This window comes from Mobula birostris, chromosome 16 (assembly GCF_030028105.1).
Source record: "Mobula birostris isolate sMobBir1 chromosome 16, sMobBir1.hap1, whole genome shotgun sequence".
NCBI classification, from domain to species: domain Eukaryota; kingdom Metazoa; phylum Chordata; class Chondrichthyes; order Myliobatiformes; family Myliobatidae; genus Mobula; species Mobula birostris.
The window spans coordinates 74,358,169-74,375,703 of record NC_092385.1 but is presented as its reverse complement, the minus strand read 5'-3'; the positions used below and the strand labels follow the sequence as shown (position 1 = coordinate 74,375,703).

At 43.1% G+C, this 17,535-nt stretch overlaps 1 protein-coding gene across 1 annotated transcript in view; it reads left to right on the top strand.

The window, feature by feature from the left end:
* The window catches only part of LOC140210888 (copine-9-like), a 562,459-nt gene that overhangs the window by 129,502 nt on the left and 415,422 nt on the right, over positions 1-17,535 (top strand). The gene's annotated exons all lie outside the window — the stretch shown is intronic.

Here is a 17,535-nt window from a genome sequence, read left to right as displayed (position 1 = left end):
ATAAAAAAAGACAAACTACCATTTAACTGGGTAACAAATTATGTATTTAAAAAAAGTACAGAACAAGTTAGAACACTACTCACAACATGCTGGAGGAACTCAGCAGGTTGGGCAGCATCTGTGGAAAAGATCAGTCGACGTTTCGGGCCGGAACCCTTCGTCAGGACTGTAGAGGGAAGGGGCAGAGGCCCCATGAAGAAGGTGGGGGAAGGGTGGGAAGGAGAAGGCTGGTGGGTTCCAGGTGAAAAACCAGTAAGGGAAAAGATAAAGGGGTGGGGGAGGGAAGCAGGGAGGTGATAAGCAGGAAAGGTGAAGAAAGAATAGGGGAAAACACAATGGGTAGTAGAAGGAGGCGGAACCAAGAGGGAGGTGGTAGGCAGCTGGGGGAGGGGGCAGAGTGACATAGGGATAGGGGAAGGGAGGGGGAGGGAATTACCGGAAGTTGGAGAATTCTATGTTCATACCAAGGGGCTGGAGACTACCGAGACGGTATATGAGATGTTGCTCCTCCAACCTGAGTTTAGCCTCATCGTGGCAGTAGAGGAGGCCATGTATGGACATATCTGAATGGGAGTGGGAAGCAGAGTTGAAGTGGGTGGCTACTGGGAGATCCTGTCTGTTTTGGCGGACGGAGCGGAGGTGCTCGACGAAGCGGTCCCCCAATCTGCGTTGGGTCTCACCAATGTAGAGGAGGCCGCACCGGGAGCACCGGATGCAATAGATGACCCCAACAGACTCACAAGTGAAGTGTTGCCTCACCTGGAAGGACTGTTTGGGGCCCTAAATGGTGGCAAGAGAGGAGGTGTAGGGACAGGTGTAACACTTGCGCTTACAGGGATAAGTGCCGGGTGGGAGATCCGTGGGGAGGGATGTGTGGACCAGGGAGTCGCAGAGGAACCGATCCCTGCGGAAGGTGGAGAGGGGTGGAGAGGGAAAGATGTGCTTAGTGGTGGGGTCCTGTTGAAGGTGGCGGAAGTTGCGGAGGATAATGTCTTGGATCTGGAGGCTGGTGGGGTGGTAGGTGAGGACAAGGGGAACTCTGTCCCTGTTGTGGTGGCGGGAGGATGGGGTGAGAGCCGAAGTGCGGCAAATGGAGGAGATGTGGGTGAGGGCATCATTGATGATGGTAGAAGGGAAACCACGATCCTTAAAGAAAGAGGACGTTTGAGATGTCTTGGAACGGAGAACCTCATCTTGGGAGCAGATGCGGCAGAGACGGAGGAATAGGGAATGGCATTTTTGCATGTGGCGGGGTGGGAAGAGGTATAGTCGAGGTAGTTATGAGAGTCAGTGGGCTTGCAGAAGATGTCAGTGGACATTTTGTCTCCAGAGATGGAGACTGAGAGATCGAGAAAGCGGAGAGAAGTGTCCGAGATAGACCAAGTGAATTTGAGGGCTGGATGGAAGTTAGAGGTAAAGTTGATGAAATTGACGAGCTCTTGGTTAGAACACTAACAATACTACTATAGTACTATTAAACGTGTATTAGTTCCTAACAGTTATCGCTGGAGGAATTCAGCATACCCTGCACATTATTTTTGATTGACTCTAAATGAACAAAATCAGTGCAGGTAATGTACTGCCTTCATACAATGCTTTTGACAATTGCATCCTCCAAACCTTCATTTTCATTGTAACATTTAAGATGATTATTCAAATTCTTCATCATTCCTAATTTTTGAAGAAGTGAAATTTTTTCATTTTCACTCTTGGCCGTTTCTGGCAGCTTGAAGCTGTAGTGCTTGAAACCACAGTGAGCAAAACAGTTTGGAATTGTCTTACTGTTTATTTCTTGCCAACTATCAGTGACGAAAATCTTTGCTTTTGAATCCAAACACATGCAACTGAAACTATTGAAGAAAGTGTTTGCTCTGAGCGTGGCCACACAAGTGTAGCAACTGACGTTAGTTAGAAACTGTTCAGCAAGTCTCCTGTCCCAACAAGCGGCAAAGTGTCCCAAATAAATGAAGAGATTTCCGGCTATTTTCTTGATTAGTTTTAGCTCTTTAAGGTTGTCCCAAGTAAGTGGCTGCCCCAATTAACTGGTGGTTCAATTATGTAGACTCCACCGTATATGGAAATATTAAAGACATTTTGTCATTCCTAACATGTTCCTCATAAGATGTCATCTCTACACTGAAGGGTTCAGACATATGTTTCCGTCAGATTGCTAATAGAGAAACATGCTATGGTCAACAATTGGCTTGTGTCATTGTAAAATTTTAGACTCATCATTTTCAGGGAGAAAGAAGAACGTGCTATTTTACACAAAGGTTGTGGAAGTACAATTTTCTGAGCAGAGGTAGATAAATACACATTTAACCAAGCTGGTGAATGATTAGTAGCAATAGATTTGTCAATATCATCTGATGATCCCTTGAAACGAAAGGCTATTTGTGTCATGGTATAATTTATTAACCTGTTGGAAAGGTTGTCAAGAATATGGACAAAGAATTCAAAGATTCAAAGCCAAAGTACACTTATCATCGAAGTACGTATGCAGTTTACAACCCTGAGATTCATCTTCCTCACAGACAGCCACGAAACAAAGAAACACTGTTCAAAGAAAATATCAAACACCCAATGAACGAAAAAAAGAACAAATTGCACAAATAGCAAAAAAAACCGAGCAAAAGACAAAATATTAAACATCAAAAGCAGAGTCCCCAAAAGAGTCTCGGAAAGTTCAGTTTAGTTAAGTTAGTGCTGTGTCATTCATTGATTACAGTCTGTAGAGCCAGTCTGTGTTGAATTACACGATTAAAATGGCGCAAAATAGCAGTAAAAGAAGGAGAAACCAGAAACCTGAAAAAAAATAACATGAACACAGATCCAATCCACAATCCACACTGATTAAACCTTGCCCAAGTGCCAAGACTCCTGCTCCATCTTCCAGCAGTGAGCAAGAAGGAGACCGGTCAAACACAGGCAGACGGCACTGAACACTCACTCACCTTTTGCTTTCATCCTCATTGATTTAAATCTTGCTCAATGCTTTAATTGGCGGGATTGATGAGTAATGGAGCTGATGATGGTTTCACGCTCTACCATTAGGCCCTCATACTCTGTCCTCAAACTCGCTCTCAAATGTACCGAAGACAGCAAAAGCAACAGATCACTCAGTCAGCCCAAAGACACATTATCAGAATATACATTACAGGCTCTAATGGCACACAGATTAGTCATAGAAGTATAATTAAAAGAAGAAGGAGAAGAAGAAGTCTTTTCATGAACTGTTTGCAGGATGTCGCCATTAATCACGTTGGTCGCTCACGCCATCTTGAGAAAAAATACTCTGCTGTGTTTAAAAGTAAGGATATAAGCTCAGGCTTTATAGGGCATTAGTCCAACCGGACTTAGCGTATCGTGAGCAATTTTGGGCCCCTTATATAAGAGTGGATGTGTTGGCATTGGAGAGGATCCAAAGGAGGTTCATGAGAATGATTCCAGGAATGAGTGGGGTTAATGTATGAGTAGCATTTGATGGCTCTGAGCCTGTACTCACTGGAGTTTAGAAGATTGAGGAGGGGATCTCATTGGACCCTATCAAATATTGAAATGGCCCAGTTGGAGTGGACGTGGAGAGGATGCCTCCAACATTGAGTTATTCTAGACTAGAGGGCAGAACCTCAAAGCAGAGGGAGGACCATTAAGAACAGAGATGAGGAAGAATTTCTTTACCCAGAAGGTGGTGAATCTGTTGAATTCATCGCTACAGACAGCTGTGGAGGCCAAGTCATTGGGAATATTTTAAGTAGACGATAATAGAATCTCCATTAGTAAGGGCATCAAAGGTTATGGGGAGAATGCAGGAGAATGGAGTTTAGAGGGCTAATAAATCAGCCATGCTTGAACTACAGAGAAAACTCGATGGGCTGCATAGCCTAATTTTCCACCTGTGTCTTGTGTCTTTTAGCTCACATGTGATTGTAGTAAATGGCAGATTAAGTTTAGGGGTGGGGGGAGGCACGTGGAGCCTACTCTTGCTCCTGACTTCTTATATTCTTCAAAGTCTTTAATCATATCATCTCTGGCATTATTTTAAGTCTCTTGGATGGCATACTGCACTTGTGACTGCATCAGCCTTTCAAATTTTTTCTTGGAATTAAAATCTAAGAGAAAATAATTTGTACATGCAAAGAAACAGTTTATTAGAGAATTAATATAAATGCCAATAGTTATATTTCTCTTCCCATTGGCATCTGAAGCAGCCTTAAAAATATTTCAGCTTTTGATTCATTTATTTATCACTCACACATTGAAACATCAAGTGAAATGTGTTGTTCACGTTAACAACCAACAGAACCTAAGGATGTGCTAGGGACAGTCCACAGGTTTCACCACACATTCTGAAAAACAATCTATTGTGTTCACAATATTCAGCAGAAGAACTCAAGTCACAACAACAACAGCAAAACATACCACACATACACACGCATGCGTGCACTGGCACACGCACACAGACACACGTATCTCTCCAACCTCCAGTCTTTGGCCCTGACACAGGGCCTGTATCCACCAGTTCCTGACATGAATTCACAGACAACAGGCCTCTGACTTTAAGACCCGTGACCTTCCACCTTCAGGCTTTGATCTAGAATCACCAATTTCGGACTCGTAATTAGAAAGCAGCGTTGTTGGCTTTCCATATGCTTATTTATGAAGTCAGGGAGGAGGCTGTCCTCTTACCTTTTCTCTTTGAAATAAAACAAGCAAACTGTGAATGGTATGGGGTAGAAAAGAAAACTAAATCCTATCAGAAATTTTAATTTTTTGCAATTTCTGGCCCAAGGAAAACGCAGAACATGTCATCTTTACAATTGTACAGGATAGACAAGAACTGTAGTAGGGCTCTTCAAGGGAATGTGTGAGTTAACAGAATCCAGAAAGGATTATTTAGCTTCCACCCTGAAAGAAGCATTATAATGATGATGCTTCTTATAGCAGTTACATAGAAATCTACAATACATCACAGAACCTTCAGCCCACAATGTTGTGCCGACCATGTTAGCTACTCCAGAAACTACATAGAATTTCCCTACTGCATAGCCCTCTATTTTTCTAAGCTCCATGTACCTATTTAAGAGTCTCCTAGGAGACCCTATTGTATGTGCCTCCACCACTGTTGCCCGCAGTGCATTCCACACACCCATCACTCTGTATGAATAACTGACATCCCCCTTGTATCTACTTCCAAGCACCTTTAAACTATGACCCCTCGTGTTAACCATTTCAGCCCTGGTATCAAGACTCTGGATATCCACATGATCAATGCCTCTCATCATCTCCCTATCTGCTCCTCAATGTCTCTGTTACCATTGAGGAGTCTTTAAAAAAACACCCAGTAGAGTTATTGCCCCCTTCTGACTTTCACCCACACTGACTCAGTAGACAATCCCTCCATGACTTCCTCCCTGATTAGCAGTACCACACCCCCACCTCTTTCACCTCCCTTCCTGTCCTTTTTGAAACATCTAAAGTCCGCCACACTCAGCAGCCATTCCTACCCCGAGTCATCCAAGTCTCTGCATTGGCCACAACATTATAGCTCCACGTATTGATCCACGCTCTAAATTCATCTGCCTTGCTTATGATACTCCTTGCACTAAAATAGACACATCTCAAACCATCTGGCTGAGTGCTTCTTTGCTCTATCATCTATCTATCCTTCTTAATAAACTCCCTACAAGCTGTCACTACTTGTGCGCCAACTGCCTCACCCTCTGTCTCTTCTCTTCAGTTCCAGCCCCTGCAAATCTAGTTCAAACCCTTCCCAATAACATTAGCAAACGTCCCTTGGTAATTTGGTGATTTTGAAAAGTTGGTAATGTTTTTGTAACAGTGTGTGGGCTGTGGGCTGTATGGACTGCAGCCTTATATGGTACATAGTTAAGAGCATGATGGCACTTGAAAGTAGATAAAGCATAAAGCAAAAATCCAATTATTAATGGCACTAATGGGAAAACTCTTGCATTGATATTCAGTTATGATTTACAACAAATTCAGTTATTTTGATTAACTGTGTAGCTAGGCTTACTTCTTTCACACTGACTATAATAGAGAAAAGACTAAAGCAAAGTATTTTAGTTTTATAGGGGCTCCTTAAAATAATCAAAGTTTAAAGTAAATGCATTATTGAAATACATATATGTCACCGTATATTAGCATGGGATTCATTTTCTTGTGGGCATTCACAGTAAATTAGATTAGATTAGATGCAACTTTATTGTCATTGTGCCGAGTACAGATACAAAGCCAATGAAATGCATTTAGCATCTGACCAGAAATGCAAAGAATAGTGTTATTTACAAAATAACTGCAATTTAAAAAAGTGCTACAGCACGCAAATATAAAAGTACTGAGACAGTATAATACCGATGCAATACTGCTTAGCGCTGTGATGAGAGGTTCAGCAGGGTCACAGCCTCAGGGAAGAAGCTCTTCCTGTGTCTGCTGGTGCAAGAGCGGAGGCTCCTGTAGCACCTACCGGATGGGAGGAGAGTAAAAAGTCCATGGTTAGAGTGAGATGCATCGCTGATAATGCTTTTTACCCTGCCCAGGCAGTGTTTATGGTAGAAGTTCTCAATGGTGGGCAATTGGGTGCCGATAATCCGCTGGGCAGTTTTCACCGCACGCTGGAGTGCTTTGCGGTTCGATACGGGACAATTGCCATACCACACTGAGATGCAGTTGGTGAGTATGCTGTCAATGGTACAGCGGTAAAAGTCTGTCAGTATCCTGGGACAGAGGTGAGCTTTCTTCATGCTCCACAGGAAATAAAGGCGCTGTTGCCTTTTTGATTAGGATGGAGGAGTTCAGTACTGTATACTGAAACATATAAATATAAAGAAACACAATAGAACTACTGAAAAATTGCACATGACAGAGACAGACAAATGTGCAAAAGACAAGTGTGCAAATATTAAAAAAAAGAAAATAATAAATCAGCAACAAATGTTGAAAAAATGAGTTGTAAAGTCCATTTGTTGTGGATTCACTTCAGTGTTGGAGTGAGTGACGTTATCCCCTCTGGTTCAAGAGCCTGATGGTTGAGGAGTAATAACTCTTCCAGAACTTGCTGGTGTGAGTCCTGAGGCTCTTGTACTTTCTTCCTGGTGGCTGCAGTGTAAGAGAGCACGGCCCGGATGGTACAGTTCCTTAATGATGGATGCTGCTTTCTTGTGACAGCCTTCCTTCTAAATGTGCTCAATGAGGGCTTTACCTGTGGTGGAATGTGCTGTATTCACTACTTTTGGTTGGCTTTTTCCGTTCAAGGACTTTGGTGTTCCCATACTAGGCCCTGATGCAACCACTCAGTGTACTTTCCAGCTTGCATCCATCGAAATTTGTTACAGTTTTAGGGTGACATGCTGAATCGGTGCAAACTCCTGGGAAAGTAGAGGCACTGTTGTGTCTTCTTTGTAATGACAGTTACACGCTGGACACAGGACAGATCCTCTGAACTGGTGACACCAAGGACTTTGAAGTTGCTGATCCTCTCCACCTCTGATCCCCTGATGAGGACTGGCTGATGGGACTCTGGGTTCCTCCTCGGGAAGTTCATGATCAGCTCTTTGATTTTGCTGACATTGAGTGAGAGGGCATGGTTGTGACACCATTCCGCCAGATTTTCTATCTTCCTCCAATAGGCTGATTCATCACCATCTTAGATTTTGGCCACGACAGTAGTGTCATCAACAAACTTAAATATGGCATTGAAGTTGTACTTAGCTTCATAGTCATTAGTATAAAGTGAGTAAGGCATGGGGCTAAGCACACAACCTTGTGGTGCACCAGTGCTGCTGGAGATTGTGGTGGAGATTTTGTTGCCAGTGAGAATTGACTGGGGTCTGCAGGTTGGGAAATTGAGGATCTAATTGCATAAACGTGTATTGAGGCTTAGGACTTCTATCTAGGGGGTCAGTGTGGACATGGTGGAGGATTACAAATACCTGGGGATACAAATTGACAATAAACTGGACTGGTCAAAGAACACTGAGGCTGTCTACAAGAAGGGTCAGAGCTGTCTCTATTTCCTGAGGAGACTGAGGTCTTTTAACATCTGCCGGATGATGCTGAGGATGTTCTATGAGTCTGTGGTGGCCAGTGCTATCATGTTTGCTGTTGTGTGCTGGGGCAGCAGGCTGAGGGTAGCAGACACCAACAGAATCAACAAACTCATTCGTAAGGCCAGTGATGTTGTGGGGATGGAACTGGACTCTCTGACGGTGGTGTCTGAAAAGAGGATGCTGTCCAAGTTGCATGCCATCTTGCTCAATGTCTCCCATCCACTACATAATGTACTGGGTGGGCACAGGAGTACATTCAGCCAGAGACTCATTCCTCCGAGATGCAGCATGGAGCGTCATAGGAAGTCATTCCTGCCTGTGGCCATCAAACTTTACAACTCCTCCCTTGAAGGGTCAGACACCCTGAGCCGATAGGCTGGTCCTGGACTTATTTCATAATTTACTGGCATAATTTACATATTACTATTTAACTATTTATGGTTCTATTACTATTTATTTTTTATGGTGCAACTGTAACGAAAACCTATTTCCCCGGGATCAATAAAGTATGACTATGACTATTAGAGCTTGTTAATTAGTTTTGAGAGGATGATAATGTTGAATGCAGAGCTGCAGTTGATGAAGTGCATCCTGCTGTATGCATCTTCACTGTCCAGACGTTCCAGAGTTGAGTAAAGAGCCAGTGAAATGGCATCTGCTGTTGACTGGTTGTAACAGTAGGCAAATTGGAGCAGATCCAAGTGTCTCCTCAGGCAGGAGTTGATACGTTTCATCACCAACCTCTCAAAGCACTTCATCGCATCGGATATACAGTAAGTGCAACTGGTCGACAGTCATTGAGGCAGTTTAGCACATTCTTCTTGGGCACCGGTATAATTGAAGCCTACTTGAAGCAAGTGGATACCTCAGACTGCTGAAATGAGAGGTTAAAGATATCGGGCGGAAAATCTTTGCACATCATTATAGAATGCTAACACTGTTATCAATATACATCTTCATGAGATCTATAGGTGATATGACTATAAAGAAAACATTGTAATACATTGTTCTGATCCTTATGTGACTAAGCCTGCTAATAACAGCTTTGTCAGTGTCGACCGACAATCCCTCATTCCACATACTCTGCTCATGTAACGTTTGTCCCTGTCCCATCAGGGAGGAGGCAACGTAACATTCACATAAGGACCACCAGACTCCAAGCAGTAAGACTGAACAACACTTCCACCCACTAACTCCACCACTACTTTATTATTTCCTGTCAGCCATCTTATGTACAGCCTTGCATCACTTTATGGACATACAATCAATCTACGTATATATTTATATTTATTGTGTGCTTTTTTAGTATTATTACTGTGTTCTTTTATCTTTTGTGATTTTTCAGTGCTGCATCAGTTCTGAAGTAACAAGTATTTCATTCTCCTTACAGGTTTGTACAGGAAATTAAATTAAACATTCTTGAATCTCGAACAATCTTGAATTACTCAACTTGTTAGAGGAGAGGCTTCAGCCATTTGTGAGCTTGTACTGGAACTGAAAGAATGCAATACGCTCAGCTACCTGACCCAGAGTTCCTGCAAATAAGCTTTCTCACCAGGGGAACAATGCAAAAAAACAGGCTTAACTTGTGTCAATTTCCCTGTTGAGTAACAGGGATTTCCTGAAGTATTGAAGAGAAAGATTGAAAAAAATTGAGGATTTTACGTACTGTATATAAAACGATAATCCTAAACATTTCACCATCATTACTTACAGAGTGATGAGGGTGTAAAATGGATCATTGAAGTCAATGAAACAGAATGTAATGAGAGGAACTGAAGGAGCAGTCATAACTCCAAGACCAGATTAATCTTTGTTTTTATTTTATTTACAATACAACCCGGAACAGGCCCTTCGAGCTGCTCCTCCCCAGCAATCTGCAATCGAGTATCCTCCACCAATCCATCATGGCTGATCCAATTTTCCTCTCAGCCCCAATATCCCGCCTTCTCCCCGTATTCCTTCAAACTCTGACCAACCAAGATTAAATGAACCTCTTCTTTAAATATACATAAAGACTTGGCCTCCAGAGCTGCCCGTGGAAAAGATTTCCACAGATTCACCATTGTCTGGCTAAAGAAATTCCTCCTGATCTCCATTCTGAAAGGACCCCCCCCCCCCCATTCTGAGGCTGTGTGCTCTGGCTTTAGACTCTCCCACCATAGGAAACATCCTTTCCACATCCACTGTATCTAGGCTTTACGCCATTTGATGTTTCAATTAGGTTACCCTTCATTCTTCTGAATTTCACTGAATACAGGCCCAGAGCCATCAAATGCTCTTCAGATGACAAACCAGTCAATCCTGGACCATTTTTGTGAAATTCTTTTGATCCCGCTCCTGTTTCAGCACATCCTTTCTAAGATACGGGCCGAAAACTTCTCACAATACTCCAAGTGAGGACTCACTGGTGCTTTATAAAGTCTCAACATTACATCCTTGATTTTATATTCTAGTCCTCTTGAAATGAATGCTAACATTGCATTTTTCCTCCTCACCACGGACTCAACCTGCAAATTAACTTTAGGGAATTTTGCGCAAGGATTCCCAAGTCCTTTGTGTCTCAGTTTTTTGTATTTTCTCTCCATTTAGAAAATAAACATCCCATTCATTTCGCAACACTGTACTCCATCTTCCATTTCTTTGCTCATTCTCTGAATGTGTCAAAGCCCTTCTGTAGCACCTCTACTTCTTTAAAACTACCTGCCCACTGCCTATCTTCATATCGTCTGCACACTTTGCAGCAAAGCCATCATCCAAATCATTGACATATAACGTAAAAAGAATCGGTCCCAACCCTGAACCCCGTGGAACACCACTAGTCATGGCAGTTAACCAGAAAAGACACCCTTTATTCCCACTCTTTGCCTTCTGCCAATCAGCCACTGCTTTAGCCATGTTAGAATCTTTCCTGTAATACCGTGGGCTCCAAGCAGACTCATGTGTGGCCGCTTGTCAAAGGCCTTCTAAAAATCGGAGGTTGGTATATGTGTGGTCATCCACATTGGAAGGAAGAATGAAAGAGCAGATTATTATTCAAATAGTGAAAGATTGCAGCATACTGCTGTGCAGGGGGACTTGGGAGTGCTTGTGCATGAATCACAAAAAGCTGGTTTGCAGGTACAGCAGGCTATCAAGAAGGCAAATGGAATGCTGGCCTTCATTGCTGGAGGGATTGAATTTAAAAGCAGGGAGGTTATGCTGCAACTGTATAGGGTACTGGTGAGGCCGCATCTGGAGTACTGTGTGCAGTTCTGGTCTCCTCACTTGAGGAAGGATATACTGACTTTGGAGGCGGTGCAGAGGAGGTTCACCAGGTTGATTCCAGAGATTGGGGAGCGGGGAGGTTAGACTATGAGAAGGGATTGAGTCACCTGGGACTGTACTTGCTGGAATTCAGAATTGAGAGGAGATCTTATAGAAACATATAAAATTATGAAAGGGATAGATGACATAGAGGCAGGGAAGTTGTTTCTGCTGGTAGGTGAGATTAGAACTGGAGGACATATCCTTGATGTGGGGGAGTAGATTTAGGAAAGATATGAGGAAGAACTGCTTTTTCCAGATAGTGGTGAATTTGTGGAATCCTCTGCCCAATGAAGCACTGGAGGCTACCTCAGTAAATATATTTAAGACAGATTGGATAGATTTTTGGATAGTAGGAGAATTAAAGGTTATGGGGGAAAGGCAGGTAAGTGAAGATGAATCCATGGCCAGATCAGCCATGATCATATTGAATGGCAGAGCAGGCTTGACGGGCCAGATGGCCGACTCCTGCTCCTATTTCTTATGTTCTTATTCAAGTTCACAACATCAGCTGATTCTCCTTTGTCTATCCTGCTTGTTACTTCTTCAAAGAATTCCAAGAGATTTGTCAGGTAAGATTTTCCATTGCAGAAACCATGCTGATGACAGCCTATTTTATCTTGTGCCTCCAAGTACCTTGAGATCTTAGCCTTGATAATCTATTCCAACATCTCCCCAGCAGTTGAGGTCAGACTAACTGGCCTGTAGTTTCCTTTCTTCTGCTTCTCCTCCTGCTTGAAGAGTGAAATGAAATCTGCAATTTTCCGGACTTATGGAACCATCCAGAATCTATTTGTTCTTGAAAGATCATTAATGCCTTCATGATCTCAAGCCACACATTTCATAACCCTGATGCGTACAACATCTGGTCCGGGTGATTTATATAATTTCAGACTTTTCAGTTTCCTAAGAACCTTCTCTCTAGTTCTAGTAACTTCACACACTTCATTCCCCCTGACTTCTGGAACTTCCACCATACTGCTAGTGTCTTCCACAGTGAAGATTGATGCAAAATACTTATTCAATTCATCCACCATTTCATTGTCCCCCATTACTACCTCTCCAGCATCCTTTTCTAGCTGTCTGATATCCACTCTCACTTCTCTTGCACATTTATGTATCTGAAGAATCTTTTGGTGTCCTCTTTAATGTTATTGGTGAGCTTACTTTCGTATTTCATCTTTACCTTCTTAATGACCTTTTTAGTTGCCTTCTGCTGATATTTAAAAGCTTCCCAATCCTCTAACTTCCCACTAATTTTTGGTCTATTATGTACCCTCTCTTTGGCTTTTATGTTGGCTTTGACTTCTCTTGATAGCCACGTAGCCACAGTTGTGTCATCTTTCCTTTAAAATACTTCATTCTCTTTATATCCTGTGTCTTCTGAATTGCTTCCAGAAATTCCAGTCATTGTTGCTCTGCTGTCTTCCCTGCCAGTGTTCTTTTCCAATCCATTCTGACCAACTCCTCCGTCATTCCTCTGTAACTGTCTTTACTCCACTGTCATACTCATACATCTGACTCCAGCTTCGCCTTCTCAAATTTCAGGATGAATTCAATCATATCATGATCACTTTCCCCTAAGGGTGTTTTTTTTTTACCTTAAACTCTCTAATCTATTCTGGTTCATTCACAACACGCACTCCAGAATAGCTGATCCCCTAGAGGGCTCAACCACGAGCTGCTCTAAAATGCCATCTCACAGGGACTCTAGAAACGACCCCCCCCCGCCCCCCAGAATCAAGCACCAACCTGACTGTCCCAATCTACCTGCATATTGAAATCCCCCATAACTATGGTAACATTGCCCTTTTGGCATGCATTTTCTATCTACTGTTGTGCTTTGTATATCACATCCTAACTACTGTTTGGGGATCTATATACAACTCCCAACAGTACCTTTTGACCCTTGCAGTTCCTTAGCTCAGCAGGACTTCCTGCTGAAGGGTCTCGGCCTGAAATGTCAACTATACTCTTTTCCACAGAAGCTGCCTGGCCTGCTGAGTTCCTCCAGCATTTTGTGTGCTTTGCCTCTGTTTGTAAACCATCTACCTCATCTTCAGCACTATTAACCACCTTTCCTCCAATACTTCTTGCTTTGAAATATACACAGCTCAGAACTAGTTGCACCATGCTCAACCTTTTGATTCCCGACTTTGTCTAAGGTCTTACCAACATCTGCCTCCACAACCCCTCCACTAACTGTTCTGGCACTCTGATTCCCATCCCCCTGCAACTCTAATTTAAACCCCACCATGCAGCATTAACAAACCATTCCTGCTAGGATACTAGTCCCCGTCCAGTTCAGGTACAAATTGGCCCTTCTGTACAGGTCCCACCTTCCCTAGAAGAAAGCCTAATAATCCAAAAATCTTGTGCCCTCCCCCCTGCACCAACTCCATAGCCACATTTTAAACAGTATGATCTTCCTGGTTCTGGTCTCACTAGTACGTGGCACAGGTAGTAATGCTGAGATCACAGCTCTGGAAGTCCAACCCTTTAATGTAGCACCTAACTCCCTGAACTCCTTATGAAGAACCTCGTGTCTCGTTCTACCCATGTCATTGGTACGTACATGGACCACGGCTTCTGGCTGTTCATCTTCCCTCTTAAAAATGCCCTAGATTAGATCTGCGATATCCTGGACTTTGGCGTCTAGGAGGCAACATACCATACTACCATCCATTCCCCTAACTAATGAATCCCCTATCATAACAGCATGCCTCTTTCCCCCTTCCCCTTCACTTCTGAGTCAAAGAGGCTGGCTCAGTGCCAGAGATCCGACTACTGTGACTTTTCTCTGTTTGGTCTACCCCTCTGACAGTTTTCAAAGTTGTATTCCTGTTGTTGAGGACGATAGCCATAGGAGTTCTCTGCACTGGCTCTTTAACTCCTTTCCTCTTCCTGACTGTCACCTAGGACACCCTGTGTCCTGCACTTTGGGTGCAAGTACCTCTCTATATTTATTACCCCTGAGTCTCCCAGATTATACAGAGTTCATCCAGTTTCAACTCCAACTCCTCAATGCAGATTGTTAGAAACTGCAGCTGTATGCGCTTCTCAGAAGTGTAGTCGTCAGGGACACTGGAGGTCTCCCTGCTTTCACACATCCTGCAAGAGGAGCATTCATTTATCCTGCTTAGCATCTCTTCTGCCCTAGATAAGCTTTTATGAAGAAGGGAGGGAAAGAGAAATAACCTTGAACTTTTCTTCTCTTTGCCCTCTTTGACTGAAACCTCAAAGATCTAAAGCCTCAAGGTCACCACTCTGACTGTCCACTCCAGTGATGGCCACTGCACTTGTCCCTGTCTTCCTTCAATTTACTATTGGTAATTAATCTGAAACGCCCATTGGTCACTGGTCAAGACTCTTTATCACTGTAGCGACCCACTGCTGCGCCTTGTACTCGAGCAGCAGAACTGATTGAAGTCTCTTCCTCTCAAAGCTTCTGATATCTGGATTGGCTGCACGTCAAAGCCTGTAAGTCTTGGAATGTTGTCGGAAGCCCACATGGTCATGGGGAGAACACACAAACATCTTATAGACTGGGACAGGAATTGAAGCAGTGTTGTCGGTGTTGGGCCACCCATTCACGTTGCCGTGACACTGAGTGGTACTCTGCCTCCGAACTTCATGAAGTTTTGAAATTGATGGAATGAGTTTCAGAAGGATAGGACAATGAGTCAGAAGGAGTTTCAGAAGGATAGGACAAGGCTGGAACTAGTTTATGGCTGCTAATTGAGGATGAACTTCTAGGCAATGAACTATTGAAGTGGACTGTTACATAGCAGCTACTTTGTTTTGGAAAGAAACACCAACAGGAGTGCTGAATAACACAGATTACAATGCACCTGTCCAGCTTCTAATTACAGACAGATATTGCTAAATTAAATAACAGTTGCAAAGACCAATATAATGACTGAAGTCTGCCGGAAGTTATTGATACTAGGAACAACAGTAAGCCACTGAGTGTCTTGAGCATTCCATCATTCAGTGAGTGAGAACTAGGTTAATCTACCTGCTTTGCATCCAAATCCTTTGATATCCTTGTCTAGCAATCTTATTGAAGAATTGTACGAATTCCGATTGTGTGATTTTCTTTTTCACAAAGAAGGTGTCATCATATTAATTTTAAATATGAGAAATTCTGCAGATGCTGGAAATCCAGACCAACACATGTAAAATGTTGCAGGAACTCAGCAAGTCAGTCAGCATCTATGGGAATGCATATACAGTCGATGTTTCAGCTCAAGAGCATTCTTTAGGACTGGAAAGGAAGGAGAAATATGCTAGAATAAAAAGGTGGGGGAGGGGAAGAATGATAGCTAGAAAGTGATAGGTGAAGCCAAGAGGGTGGAAAGGTAAAGGGCTGGAGAGGAAGGAATCTGATACAATAGGAGGAGAGGATCCAGGGTGGTGAAAGGCAGATGAGGAGAGGTAAGAGGCCAGAGTGGGGAATAGAAGAAGAGGGGAGGGGGAGGGAATTTTTTATACCAGAAGGAGAAATCAATATTCATACCATCAGGTTGGAGGCTACCCAGATGGAATATAAGATCTTGCTTCTCCACCTTGAAATTGGCCTCATCTTGGTACAAGAGGACTCCATGGACTGACATATAGGAATGGGAATGGGAATTAAAATGTTTGGTCATTGGAAAATTCCACTTTTCTTGGATGGAGTAGAGGTGCTTGAGGAAGCTGTCCCCAAGTTTACGACAGGTATCACCAATGTAGAGGAGGCTGCATCGGGAGCACTGGACACAATAGTTGACCCAGCAGATTCACAGGTAAAGTGTTGTCTCACCTGGAAGGATTGTGAGGGAGGAGGTGAATGGGCAGGTGTTCCTTTTGGCTGCTTGCAGGGATACATGCCATGAGGGAAAATAGTGGGGAGGGAAAAATAAACAAGGGAATCATGGAGGGTGCAATCCCGTCAGAAATTGGAGAGAGGGGAGGCAGTAGAGTTATGTTTGATGGTAGGATTGCTCTGGAAATGGTGGATGTTGTGGAAATGATGTGTGGATATGGAAACTTATGGTGCAGTAGCCAAGGACAAGAGGAACTCGATTAGTGTTAAGGCAGCAGGAAGGTGGGCCAAGCACGATGGTCAGGAAATGGAAGAGATGCAGGTGAGGGCAGCATCACTGGTGGCAGAAGGGAAACCCCGTTCTTCGAAGAAGGAAGGCATCTCTGATGTCCTGGAAGGGGAACTTTCATCCTAGGAACAGATGCTGCAAAGGCAAAGGAACTAAGAAAAAGGAATAGCACAGTAGTCAAGTTGGGAAGAGGTATAGTGAAGATAAACATGGGAATTGGTAGGTTTATAAAAGATGTCAAAAAGATCAAGAATGGGGACGGAGGTGTCAGAAATGGACCAAGTGAATTTAAGGGCAGGGTGGAAGGTGGAGGCAAAGTTGATGGAATTGTTGTGCTTAGCATGAAGCAGCACCAATGCAGCTGTTTATGTGGTGGATGAAGGGTTGGGGAACATTACTGGGGAAGGCTTGGAGCATGGACTCTTCTACGTAGCTAACGAAAAAGCAAGCATAGCTGTGGCCCACACAGATGCTTATGGCTACCCCTCAAGTTTGATGGAAGTGGGAGGAGCTGAAGGAAAATTCCTTGAGGGTGAAGACCCTTATTAATTTTACTACGTTCTCTGATAATGTATACTGCAAGTTTATCATTGTAGTCGCTAACTGCAGAAAGCATCTAGTTATCTCTGCCTTTATTTGATTGAATGGCCTAAAGTATTATGTATGTCTTGTATTTACACAGGATTTCAGAGTTGTTTGTTTTAATGATACCGATTAGACATGTTGTCAAATATTGCTGATTGTGTCATTGGCGAGATGCAGACTGTTGAATGAATAGGAGGCCTGTCACTACTCTGCCGACACAGATTAAGATGGTAGGAGCAATGACACCTCCTCTCCCTTACCCACATAAATGAGATCCTCTTTAAAAATATATGCAAATTTCAAAATGTAAATAAGTGGATTCTGGTTAATTGGGTCACATCAGGACCAATGCACTTTAGCTCAATAAAGCGGCTGCCCTAAATAGCCAAAGTTTCATGGAAGTAGTTAAAAGGGTATAAAAGAACAAATTATCTATTTAAATGAAATACAGAACAAATTAAAACACTGAAAATATTACT